Here is a 14,510-nt window from a genome sequence, read left to right on the forward strand (position 1 = left end):
ACGATTACTTTTAAATTTGCCTTTTAAAGGCCACTAAGTAATCAAATTAGCTCCTTTGATTGGGACCAAGGCTCAGTAAACCTGCGTAGCTATGTGTGCTGATGAACATGGAGGGGGGAGCTCTATGTAGCAGGGCAGAAGGTTCCTGGGTAGTAATGGCCATGCCTGGTTTCCTTCAGAATAAGGCATTTCACTGGGTGAATATTGAGAAGCCTTTGCTTGGGCCTACGGGATCTCCTGGGGTCATCCTGTGGGATTTGCTCTGGCCTAGGTGTCCATCATTCAGATGTGAGGCAGCTTGTTGCACCGGCAAGGCTCGGCACCATGACAGAGGTACGTACCTTGAAGGCTTCGTTTTACTCAGAGGATCCTGAATAGGGAATGATGTTATAATTAGGACACTAGACTGGGCTGTGGGAGATGCTGATGATACGGTGACTCAATTTCTCACTTGCCTGTGGGATAACAACTGTTTCCTGTGGGTGTTGCAGGGACTGTAACGCTGTCATGTTCTAGAGGTGTCTCCATCTCAAAGTGACAGGCATCACCGGTGAAAACCTGCAAATGAGTCAGAGCCTGCTAACTCAGAAAGACGACAAAAGAAAATTGAATGAATGGTGGAAATTGTGTGTGCTTACTCTTTTTGAACACCAAAGAAAAGGGGCTCTCTCTGACTTTACTGGCCGGCCACCCAGAAAGAAGTAATACCCAGTTTTTTACAATGACATCCTGTGAGCTGTTAAGGCCACGGACTATTTCTGCAGCACAGTAGAGCCCCGATCCCATTTATTTGTCACGTAAATTTCTACCAGTCTAGCCTAAATGAGTTTCAGTGGTAAGTTAGTGAGTATTCTGCATTCTCCCTTCCTGAAAACTATGCTTCTCCATGGGCTGAAAGACCTTCCGATGGGTAGAACAGGCCAGCCCACGTATTGCAGTCAAAAGGACAGCCACATGTGGAAATACTTAGTCTCTTCTTCAGCATGCCATGGGCAAAATTTTGAATAAACGGCTTTGAAATCTGTTGTGTTCAGATGTCCAACTGTTGGAGGAAAGAGACCCTTTATCTTCATTTTTTACTGGCATGAGAACTGGACACAATATGCTATTTTGTCTTAGCTGAAATGGGTACAGAACATCTAATATGACTGAATCGTTGCCAAAACAGCTTCGGGTTAGAGAGATGAGCCTGAACAAAACTGTTGACTCTGCTGGGAATATTTTAAGTCCCTTCTTCATGAGTGGCTCCCCTGCTCTGCCTTTCTCCATAACTTTTGAAGGAAAAAGATGGGATATTCAGTTCAGATTTCAGATCTCATCCAAACAGATGCAGTGGCAGATGCCTCTTCTTGTCTCCCAATGTATTGTAAAACTGATAGCAGCAAATGAGAAGCGGTAATAAAAACATGTAAAGTGACTTCACTTTTTAAGTGGTTCTTCACTTGAAGAACCTTTAAAGTAAGAGTTTATGCCTTATAGCTGAGCTATAGCTTATTTCAGTTTAAATTCTGCAGGCTTCTCAATCTAAGCAAAAGATCCACCCACAAGAAACAGCTTGCAGGCTCAGACCTTTAGCTGGAAGAGTGAGCTGACTACTGTCAGTCAGCTCGCCTGTGTATACCCTCCCTCTTCTCTTCCTAAAATAGCAATAGGTAGTTGAAAATTTATTTTCATGGGAGTGGGGAGGTGATAGGAATAATAAAATGAATTCATAAGCCTAGTTGTGCGCAATGAAATATATCTCCTGATTCTCATGTATATTAGCCATTCACATATGGTGTATGGCAGCAGAGCTCACAGTTAATGCCAGTCAAATGGATTTTGACATTTAAAGGTCAAGTAGCACCAGCATTCATTGAGAGAACATGATCAAAACAAAAGTGATATGCAGAAGTGAGCCTGAGAAAGAAATTAAGAGAACGATGCTGTGATAGCTTGCCATTTTGCTTGTCAAGGGGTTTTGAAGATCAGTAAGGAAAGTTTCTCCTGCCATGCGCTATAGAATAAAGTTCTAAAAGTGACGTATAAGGACAAACCACTTGCCAAAAAAGGGCTATGGCTCCTGTCAGTTAGAGATCAGACAGCAAATGCAGCTGCAAAGCGGAGGGAACAACAAAGAATTGTGTGGCATAGCTTTGCTTTTGCTGCCTTCTGCTTCCTTTAAAGAGCAAACAAGTGTGCTAACCTTACCCATGGTCCACATTTCCCCCATCTCCTTCCTTCTCTTTTGTTCTTTGAAAATTATTATTTGTTTCCAGCTGACATAAACTGGTAGTTTTAGGACAGTGTGGTCATTGAGCAAGGAGAACCCAGCGAGCTGTACAGGGCCTCTTACTCAGCTTAAAACTCACAGAGTTGTGCCGGCAGAGGAGACTTGGATGTGTCTCACTCGACACAGTGCTGTCAGTTGCACAACATAAGAGAAACGAAATATATATTTTTTTTTTCTGAGCTCTTGTTGTTATAGCACTTTTATAATAGCCATAGTCAGAGCAAGGGCCTTTGAGAAGAAATGTAAACATTTTTCTAAATTTGTTCTGTTACATAAGAACTGAAAGGTGAAACCAGCTTTTCCCTCATTCCAGAACAAAAACAGACCAAAAGTACAAATGAGAGATTAAACCCTAAACTTTACTTGAAATCCATTTGCAGTTAGCACATAAGGCTGGTTTCTCAGCTTCCTGCTGTCCGAGTGTTATGTTTGTAAGTCACTGCTTGACATCTACTTTTCCACAACCTCCAGCTCACCTGAGAATCTGCCTTTGACAAAGACTGTTCACATGAATCTTTAAGCAGGATTTTTAAAAGGCTGACATTTAGCTTGACGGGAAGAAAAATGGCCTAACTGTAATGATAGTACACGCTCTTTTCCTCTGTACTTTTGGAAGGATGAAAGGAGAGGTCTGTCTTCTTTCAAGGCATTTTCAAATTTCCAGCAATGAGTTAGCAAGAAATGCATCCCTGTGAGCAAAACACTGTAAGAACCCACTGCGATTTCTTACAATGCTGTTGTGCGAATGGGCAGTGCTGGTCTGAAACTTGACCTCACTGTGGCAGGGCAAAGAAGCAATGCACCTTAAAGAGCTTCAAATATTTAAGACTTCCAGAAGAAAAATTATCACAGAGAAAGGTCTCTGATTGACAGATTATGATCTACCTCTGCATTATGGAGCATGGAAAATGAAGGATAAAGGATTTTCAATTTTCAAATATATTTTTAAAATCTATACAAGTTGATTTGACTTGGAAAAAAATGGATCATACTGAACAGGGGGAAAAGCAATAAAATATATGGAAATGAAATAAAAGGGAAGCAACTGGCAATTCTTCTGGATGGTAAGTGTTTAGACTTATAAAAAAATAGTGGACACATTTTACTTTCTGATGCATTTCCTCCATTTTAAGACTTGTGCACGTATCAGTTAAAGAAAATGTTGCCAATGACTAGTTAAGCCAATTGTTGTAATTCACACTTTCTATGAACATTAGTTTTCAAGAAACATAACAGTTTTGCCTATGAACTCCTCCGCTGTGGTACAAAGCAGTGGCACATGAGGTGAAATGGGATTTTGTTCCTGGGGAAGAGCTCCTGCTGCTTTCCTCCTGACAGAAGCAGCCAAGATGGTGAGTGTGGTGTTAATGCATTAAGCATCACAGCTTGCTTTCAAGGGGAATAAGCATTCTTCTAATTATTTTAACTACAGAACAAATTAAGTTATTACCACGAGCAGCTGTTTGATCTCCTGCAGCAAATAAAAGGGAAAATTGATGTTATATTCAATGTTAAGGCACTATCTGGTTGTACAAGGTATATTCAAAGCTGGATTTCTGAGACACTCTGATCTCCTCCTAGGGTGCTTTACAATATTGTACACCCTGCCTAAAAACACTTCCCTGTGCTTAACTGTTTTTTTTGTTTGTTTGTTTGTTTGTTTGTTTTTTCATATTTACACTGCAGAAACATGTCAAAGCAATGAAAGGTCTTGTAAGAGGCACCTATGCCTGGGCACCCATCACCGCCAGCCCTTGTCATGGCACAGAGGCATTCCTGGCAGACGCGGTCCTTCAGGACCTGTATCTCAGTCGTTCGCCTTCTCTGCGGAGTGTCAGTATGCCAGGTGTACGTAACATGCACACGAAGATGATCTGGGCGTGTGCACAAACTGTCCCTTGTCAAGAGTAATGTTTCTTATTCTTAAAACAGCCTGAGTCACTGGTCTTCAGCGTGCTGTTTGTGTGCATGTAGATGCCATTATAGAGGCAGCAGCTATATGTAGGGCTATCTCAGATGCTCTCTGAGAGTCCCTTGGCACCCTGTTATGAGTTACCTGGAGGTATTCCTGCAAGCAACTCTGATGGTTGTGTATTTATGTGTGTGAGGAGCTTTGCTCTCCCGAAACCAGGGCCAGACTTCTGCCTCAGGGTCATCTATCAACTCCTCTATCAGGCTGGAACACACACCAGAATACAGATCTCAGAAATTTAGTAGAAAAAACCATGAAGAAGCCATTGAGGGAGATTTTTCCCTCATCCCAGCTGCCAAAGGAGATATGTCCCAACACAAGAGGCAGTATGAGACAGCAGCATCCTCGTCAAAGAAATGTGGGTATTTTGCAGCACTCCTTCATGAGACTCAAACCAGATTTGACTTAAGCAACCTTTCGTTTCTCATTCACGATCAAGCATGAATAATCAAATTTAAAGATGCTTTGAGCACTGGTCGAGGCTGCCAGTTGTCCTGAGGATCTTGCTGGGGCCTTTGGCAGAGCTGGTTTAGAGGCAGCAGATAGCTGTCGTGTTTCTTTATGTGGGGGCCTGTCTTCCCTTCCCTGTCAGCTCAGCCAGGCAGACGAGCTCCCTAGGAACAGAGCAAGAGGGGCTGCTGTTAAAAAGACCACAAGTTACCCTTTCTTCTGGCGGTGGGCGAGTGCAGGTAGCTGTCGTGCAGTCCTTCATGCCAGAATCCCACTTTCATCAATGACTCTCTTAACTTCAGCCCTTGCTCCTGCCCGAAGGAAGGCACTCTGAGTGAGTGCAAGATGACAGAGTTATCAGGGAAATGCCAAAATCTGAATGCTCGGGATGCACCGTACTCATCACTGGGGCTGGAGGGGGAATCAATGTTTGGTTCGGGTTGTGGAGGGAACACTGCTACACACTGCCACAAGGCCTGCCATGCACTCAAAGGGGACTTTTTTCCTGGTCTGAATCTGGTGGTATCCAATCCTTGCTAGGTTTCAGCAGCAATGTGAGTAAGGAAGGAGAATGACTGCCTGAGACATGCATCTTGAAAGAGAGGAGAAAAGGAAAAGGAAGAAAAAATTGTCTGGGCATGTACAAGAAAGTGGAGGGGTGCAGGATCAACAACATTAATGGGATGTCGCATTTCCAGCTGCCAGGCTGCCAACCTACAGTGCAAAAACAGAGCAAAGAAGGTAGCTGGTCAGCATTTTGCTGTCCTACAGGCTTTTCTTGACTGTTACATGAAATCATGTTTAAAATGTTACTTTGGGAAACACCAGAAATCTTAGAAAGCATTAGATTATTACTATTATTATTTTTTAGTTTTCCCATATTCAGAAATTTAGCCATTTTATCAGCCTATAAGGGACATGACCAGTCCTCATTTTGGGAGCCTAGTCTTAAGATTACCTTTCAAGACAATACAGAAAGCAAGTTGTTCCTAGAAGCTGGTTTAGTTTTGAGGCAAGCACATTTTTCACTGAAATTTTCCACTCACTTTTGACTATCGGGGAAACTCAGTTGAGCACCTGAAGTTAATGGTCATAAATACGTGGAATTAAAAGGTATGTGGAAGGTGAAAGATATGGGGTAAATATAGGCTGTATAGATAGCTGGCAAATAAGGGCATCTCTTTTGTGGGGATATCTGGTTAATGGCTATTCAGCATGAAAGACAGGAGAAGTAATAAACCACACCGAGATACACAAACCCTAAGGAGAAGGAGATAACAGAGACAATCCCATAGACCAGAGAGCTCAGATCACTGTCTGAGGGGCCACTGCAGGAGCCACTCAAAGCCTTGAGGGGGTTCAACCAGGGCTTCATAACAGATAAGTTGTGGAGAGGGACACGTTTACCATGGGTCTAATGGGAAAGAGCAAATTTATTTGGGGTTATCTGAGAGGGGTTGTGGGATTGTGTAAAACTCATTATGGGATGCTTGAAGGGAATTGTGGAAAAGTGTGAGACATAGGCTGTTTGGGGGAAGGGACAAAGTTGAGGAGAGGAGGGACCAGGATGGATGTGGAAATAACAGGCATGTGAAAATGGAAAGGGGGGGTGAATAAAAGGGGCCAGCTATGCGTAAATATGTTTCTGATCTGGCAAAGCTGCACTCTGTCCTGCATTCTCTTTAAACACTGTTCCTAACTATTTTCCTGTCTGAGGATGCTTTCTAGTCTGCTTTTCTGTGCACATGTGTGTGTGTGAGACACTAGTGAGCTGCAAGCCAGAATGGGGCGAGAGGTCTGGGGGCCAGCTGCTGGAGAGACCACAGGGCTGGGCACCAGATACTGGGAGCGCAGGGGTCTGGGAGCTGGCTGCTGGAGGGACCACAGGCCCAGGTTTGTGGCTGTGGGAGTCTGGGCGTGGGATCTGCTAGAAAACTTTAAGCCTAATTATCTGGCAAGGATCAGATCTGTACTGATTTGTACTGTTCATGTGGATGTGAAAGCTGCTTGTGGTGTCCCCACGTGTGTGTAGCGGGGACACTGCTCAGCCTGGCTGCTGGCAGGCCCTCAGGGCTAGGGCTGAAGTAGCCTGAGGCCCATCAGATTCAGCTTCCAGCCTGTGATCACAACCTTGATGTCTACAGGCAGGAAATCCACAGAAATGGGCCCACGCAGTACACGAGGTTCCCAGGAGAAAGTGAGGTAAAGTTCTGCAGAGGTTGCACCATCCCCACTGGAGTTTGTGCCACGCTAGGGTGTGTATGGAAGGGACCTCAGCCGTACGATCTAGTGTAGTGTTCAGTTTGCTCTGACTTATTTAAAAACAGGAATTCAGTAGGATTAAAAATAAAATAAGCAAAATTTAAAAATGTAAGCATTAGTAAGAAGTTATGAGATCATTGAATTCTGCTTGTTCTGGTGCTGCCAGCAGTTCTTGTCATTTGAAAATACCTCACCAGTACCTCTCAAGGACCTTCATCCTCCCTTTGCTCTCCACAGGGAATCTCTCTTCTTGCTGAGCTTTAAAGGGTCTTCTGTCTTTCCCCAGTTAACATTTCGAAGCACCACATAACACGGTTCGAAATATGCATATATGTATACAGAGACAATTTATCAGAAGAAAGCAAATATTGCCAACTTGATAAGTTAAATTCTTCAATATTATCATAGAATTGTGTTATCTTAAATGCCTAGCTATCTGGGCAGGATAAAATATTACCTTCTTGATTCTACTCAGTTTACATATGGCATTCCAAACTGAATATAAACTGAGAGTCTGATAAAAATTGTATTGAGTTTTCATTAAAGCAATGGCAACTAGGTGCCTAAGTTTCTGAAATATAAATTATTGTTCAGACAACTGTTTTTGTTTTTAGTGGAGGTTTATCTAAGTTAAGGAGCTCAGGACTCGTTCCTTGGCTTTTTTTTTTAATATACTGAGTAAGAATGAAGTGTGTGGGTTTTCATCACCTTGATTATCATTGCTATCAGCAGGAGAAACTGCTGCAAGTAATAACAATAATAGGACTATTTCCTTTTTTTTTTTTTTTTCTCTCTAGGCAGAGCACTGTCGATTTGCAGAGGAGTGAAACTCATGCCAATAAGAAGATTAAAGACTATTTAAACTGCCATCATTTGTGGTCCATGGAGAACTTGTAAGCAATATATTCTACTGGCAATGCCTGCACAACCAGAATAAAAATGCTAGTAACATCTTGCTTTCTTGAAGTAGTTTTAGCTACCCATGCCTACAGACAATAAATAAAACTCTAAGTATCAAAAGGTAGAACAAACCTCAGGCTCATAAATAAGAATGGCTGCTTTCAGTAGGAAGATGCTGGATCTAAGAAGCTAAAAGTTTCAAAAAGGAATTGAGATTTGTTCAGTCCTACATTTCCTCCTAAAGTAAAATAATTTTAAAGAGATGTCATGTCAAAGCAAAATGGTGTCTCTGAAGATAAACTAAAAAAATGTATCTGAGCTACTGTCCTTTCATTAGTTGAAAATACTTACCACGTGGGGAGTACCAAAGGTTATTTGCCTATTTACTAAACTCACCAGTTTCGTTATCCAGACATGACATAGTGGTAAGTAGAATGCAGCCCTGAAGGTTTGCAATGCTTCCAAGAGCCGTCTGAATGAAAAGCTGTTTTCATTGCTTTTATTTTCATTTTTCTTTTAATCTAAGAAAAAAAAATCAGTTCTTGTAGGGTTTAATGTAATTGGAATTAGGAATTTAAAGAACCTCAGGAACCTCATGAAGTGCAATAAAAACAAATGCAAACTGCAGCCTCTGAAACAGGAAAAAACACCATGCACCAACACAGGCTGGGGAGCAGCAGCTGGAAAGCAGCATTGCAGAGAAGGAGAGTGGGGTCCTGGTAGAGAACAAGTCATCCAAAAACCAGCAATCCACCCTGTGTCAAAGAAGGCCAACAACCTCCCGGGTTGGTCAGCCAGCCTGTCCAGGGAAGCGATTCTTCCCGTGAATGTGGCACTTATGAGACCATATCTAGAGAGATGTGTCCAGATTTGGGCTTCCAAGCACAAGAAGGACATGGACATGCTGGACCCAGGGAAAAGAGGAATCCTGTAGGATGGAATTCATCACTTTCCCTACCACAGAATCACAGAATGGCCGAGGTTGGAAGGGTCCTCTGAATCTAGTCGAACCCCCCTGCCGAGCAGGATCACTTGGAGCACGTTGCGCAGGATGGCATCCAGGCGGGTTTTGAATATCTCCAGAGAAGGAGACTCCACAGCCTCTCTGGGCAACCTGTCCCAGTGCTCTGTCACCCTCACAGTCAAGAAGTGCCCCCTCATATTCAGCCTCCTGTGCTTCAGTTTGTGCCCGTTGCCTCTCGTCCTGTTGCTGGGCACAATTGACAAGAGACTGGCTCCATCCTCTCAATATCCTCCCCTCAGATAATTATATACATTGATGAGGTCTCCGCTCAGTGTTGAAAGGCAGTGTGGAGTTCAGGTGTCCACCATCTTCTTGTACAAAGCTTAGTTCTCATTAAGGAGGGGTTTCTAGCTCTTTGGGTTTGGACTTTCTGAAGGAAACACATTGGTCTACCCACTTTGACTTATCCCGAAGAACTAACCCTTCTGAAAATGCTCATTTCATAGCTCATTTCGGATGATCCATTGCGCATCCACAATCTAGCAACTGTTATCCAGTGCTCCCCCAGTTCCAAAAGATGTTGTCCTGTTTCTACTCTGGACTTGTGCTTAGCTCTTCAGCTTCTCTCAGTCAGGATATCATCTGAAAAGCAATTTGATTACAGTGAAGGCAGACTATCTAGGCTTTTTTCCCCTTCTCCCTTTAACTGCTGGAAAGTTTCACACACCAGTTTTGTGTGCGAAGACTCTGACATTTCCATGAGCTAATCAGAATATGCATAAGGATGCTCACAAGACTTTCTTCCCTTTACAAATGCTTGAATGACACAGTCGCGTTGGGGAGTTTTACTCTAGGAAACAGAAAACAGTACCTGAAAAAGTAGTTTATTTCTCAAAACTCTGAAATCTTATTATAATTATTTTCTGTTTAAAAATAAACATGAGGAATTCCTGCCGTTGTAGGGTGAAGTCAGCTGTTAATTATTTACATTTTCTTCTCTATTCAACTATTCTTTCTACATAATTAAAAATTCCTTCCCATCCAACAAGAAGTCTGTATTCCAGCTGAGTTTGAGTCTCCTAGAGGGAAAGGGTTTTTTTTGTTATTGCTGTTTTTTTGTCATCCCCTGCTGATCTCCTGTCGTCCAGTCAAAACAGAATGAATTTGTAAAAGGCTTCCAGCAGCAGAAAAGTCTCTGAAACTTTCCTGTAAAATAATGCATACAATGTGGTGGAATACAATTGAGCTCACAGTGCTGGAATATAAAATCATAGTAACAAACCAATAAACAGTTCGACACGCTAAGCCCAATATTGATTTAAAACAATTTTATTTAGTTGTGCATTGACAAAGTGGGATGTATGTGCAATAAAGAGGCTAACACAATTCACTTATGAAAGTGTATGGAACAAAGCAAATCATGCAAAAGTTAAATGACTGACAAATATTTGGTCAGATTTAATCTGACTGCAGTGAAAGCTCTATGTGTTTTGTCTGAGAATATTGTGAAATGCCTAAGAGCAACCAGGTACCTAAAATGACTTAGTACCCAAATGAAGTATTTTGGGAAAAATACATTTCTTAACTAGTTTAACTCAGCAGACTGCCTGGGGACTGTCAGTGCTGATGTGAGGAATTTGCAGTTTCATGCATAGGTAGATAACGCATTATTTTAAAAGTCACTGAAATGGAAGCCGAAGATAGTCTACAAATATATACAGCATTGTCACTATCGAATCCTGTGGAAATCAGCATGTAAGCTGGAAAAGCACAGAAGAAAATCTACGTTCTTGTTGGAATGCAAAATGGAAGGCTAAGCTGAACATTGCATGCATTTTAAAATGAGTTCAATTGAATTCATGAATACAGTTCATTGGACACAGATTCTTTATTTTTATTTTTTTGAAATATATAAACAAGGCAGTATGGCAATACCAGTCAGAGAAGTAATGTGGGAGTCTCATATATACAACATGCCTATGCATCTATCATGTTCCAGGGAAAATATGGATCCAATACTATTTAGTAAATCTATTCCTTATGACATTTTGATGTTGGGCTTTTGTTTGTTTGTTTGATCTTTTATTACTGCAATATTATAGACCATAGTAAAAGATATCAAGATTTATTCTGATGTTTCCTACATGGAGTCCCTATCAGAAAACAGCATTAGCGGGATGATCTAAACAAACCACTTCCGAATCAGCTGCCAATCTGAGAAAGCAGAAAGGACATATTCTCTGTTATCTTATGTGTTACTGCGTGAGATATTTTATTCAAATGAAAAAGTTTGTTGTCTAGTTTATTTTGTATTAGCTTGCTATCATCAGAGAAGATAGCTGAATACTTGTCCTCCCTCGCAAAGACTTTAACATACTTTTCATCCTTTTTTAAAGATCTGTGTGAAGAAAATGCTATACACAATTGCAGTTGTGCTGGAAGATCTACTAAAAAATTAAGACTTTTGTGGTTTGTGGCCAATTCAGAAAACTAACCTGTTACATTAAATACATTTTTAATTGGTTTACACAGCCAAAGCATTTGGAATGCACAAACGTTTTCCAAATGTTAATTAGTTGTCATATTATTTTTTCTGTCCCTGTTAGACTATAAGCTCCAAAGTGTATGTTACAGAGCCAAATGTGCTTAGGGTGTATGACAAAAGCAACAGGTCAAATTCAGACTGATGAAGCTCAGCTGGATTGTTGTGTGTAGTTGAGTAAATTGTTACTGTCTAATACCTAAAATATATCCTTTAAAAATGCTATTCTGTTCTTTTTCTTACAGACCTTGCTTTTCAAAGGTGATAATTTTCTTCTTTCTGTGAGGATCTCATGAGCATAGATCTGAGTTATTGGGAAACAAAGCTAAGCTTTTGTTAAGAAAAACTAAAATGGAGGAATGCATGGTAATGATTAAGAAATGTATGGGTTCTGCTGATCTATGCTATTGCCTATCTGTATCCAGACCTGATAGCAGTTGCACAAGGAGCTGTATCTTGAACCACCTAATTTACACCATTGTCCTTTTTTGCAGTTCTGGATTAACCTGAAATAGAGCTATTTTGCTGGTGTCACATCTAGTCACAAGGCTGGAGGATGAATACCATCATATACAATTTAGATCTTATTTCCCTACCTTGATCCTGAACCTTTCTTGACTTTGGGACTGAAATAGCCCCTGAAACTGTTGAATAACCCAATAAAGAAACCTTTATCTGATTTTTGCCTATAGTGAAGTCCTGGCATTAACATTACACTCTATTTTCTAAGTTATTCAAGCACAGCTTCATTTATTCTAGGATTTAATCTGCAGAAACCACATACTCAGACAGTTCATAATAACATAACAGTTCACAAGGTGCTACTTAATGTGCAATTATTTTTGCCTTAAAACTGGAATATATGTAAATATTGTTTTTATACATATGGCTTGATCTATTGTAATTTTTTTTTTAGATTTCTACTGGAACAAATCAATTAACTCTTGAAACCTTTTCCACTACCTAGCATACTGAAGACAGCAAATTTAGTTTCTAAAATATATCATTTAGTATAGGGCTCTAATAGTTTCTGAAGATTTCTGGGGTAAGTAAGTGGAGACAAACTGCCCTTTATAAAACAAATGATTTTTACTATCTGGTGGGGAATTGTTCTGTTAAAATAGTCAACTGGATAATATTTTAGGACCAACTTTTAATAAGATTACAGTTTTATTATGCCAGGAAACATCAACATTTAAATGCTCCCGAACCTGAAGGATAATTTGTTTTGCTTATATTTTTTTTTTATATGACTGGGAAAAACAGTATCAAAGAATACAGTCAGTTGTGTTTCTGCACCCATAGGGTGAAGTTGAATGCATCTTGGTACTTTTTTCTATAATCCACCCTCTGTGTCTATGTGACCATTGAATATGCTGCAGGGACCTTGAAGACCACCCAGTTCCAGCCCCCCTACCATGAGCATGTAGGGGGCACCTCCCACCAGACCAGGTTGCCCCAAACCCCATCCAGCCTGGCCTTGAACACCTTCAGGGATGGGGCATCCACAGCTTCTCTGGGCAACCTGTGCCAGGGCCTCGCCACACTCTGAGTGAAGATTTTCTTCCTAACATCTATTCTAAATCTCCCTTCTTTTAGTTTCCCCCCTCGTCCTATCACTCCACTCCCTGACAAAGAGACCCTCTCCTACTTTCCTGTAGGACCCCATTAGGTACAGGAAGGCCGCTGTAAGGTCTCCTTGGAGCCTTCTCTTCTCCAGTTTCAACAAGCCCAACAGCCCAATGACTTCAAAGACCATCAGTCAGCTCTTTGGGTACATTATACTTACTTATAATAAAATAGGTACCTTGTTGATCTGGGGAAACAGCGTTCAGTCATAAACTTTGTTTTGTAACATCCATCCTCATCCATCATCAAAGGATTCATATGCCAAAGGTCTACTGCTCCTGCAGCCCTTGAAATGATAAAGAATTTTGCCACTGTTAGCAATGCACTGAATCAGGCTGAGATTTTCTTTAACACAAATGTGTAAACCGAAGATGAACAGCTAAGCACAGCTTTTCACAGCTCTGCAAACTTGGCTGTGCTTTAGTGAAGCCGAGTTCATTCATGAGGGCTGTTCTTACAGTTCTGAGCAGCAGATGCAATCTTTCCTATGTAATTACATTTTTTCTTCATTCCCTAGCATTTTTCTGAAAACTACAAAGAATGTACACTATTTTGTGTTATTTCTAAACAAAATACAATTCCATGAATATTAAAGGAAGAGATTTAAGTGAGTACTTAAATTTATTGATTTCTACGTGGCTTAAGTATGGACTTCAATTAGCTTATATGTAAATGTTTTCCTAAATCATAGTCCTGGCTTGTTTGATAAAAATTGCATTGTCTGTCCTGTAGTGCTCATTTTAAGTCACCGACATGCAGCTCTCCTTTTGGATCCACTCTTCATCTCACCCCTCTAATAATTGTTCCCTGTTTGTCTTTTAGTGATCTAGATACTAGTTCTTCATTTACTTTCAGAAAGCAAACCTTTTCATGACAGAGTCCCCACCTAAGTAACCTTCCCATCAGTAGATAAAGATGAAACATCAACATCTACATTTAGTGATGAAGTTGTTTCAAGACTAGATAAAGTTGACTTGAATTTTTTATAATGAATGTATTCAGCAGCAATGTTAATTTGCAGATGTCCCTAATCCGATACCTTTTTGCTGCTACAGTCAAGATTAAACATGAAACATAAAGACGTATATCCTCCTCTCAAAACCAATCTTAGAAATAAAACAATCAGAAAAGTTCTCTAGAAGATAGTTCATAGCAAGCCGTAATGCAAACTGCACAGAAACCCCTAACAACAACTCTTGGGCTGAAACTCTCTTTCAGTTTCTACCTAGTTTTTATTTGGCTTTTGTTTGGTCTAATGAGACAATTTTTAGAGCTTGTCATCAGTGTTTTTTATTTTATTGTATGATGAGCTGTGTCTGCACAGAAGGCTGCAGAGACCCTTTGAGCCTGCCACACAGAGGAGTCCTGGACTGATGTATCCCACCTGGGTGGTAGAGGCAAGAGAGGCAGTTTGACGATACCTACAGACCACAGAGGGTGATGGACAAACTGAAGGGTTAAAGCTTTATGAGGACAGAGGTTAGAAACTAACCTGAGCAGGTGCTGTCTGCCACTTCTT

This window comes from Anser anser (assembly GCF_964211835.1).
Source record: "Anser anser genome assembly, chromosome: 1".
Taxonomy (NCBI): Eukaryota; Metazoa; Chordata; class Aves; order Anseriformes; family Anatidae; genus Anser; species Anser anser.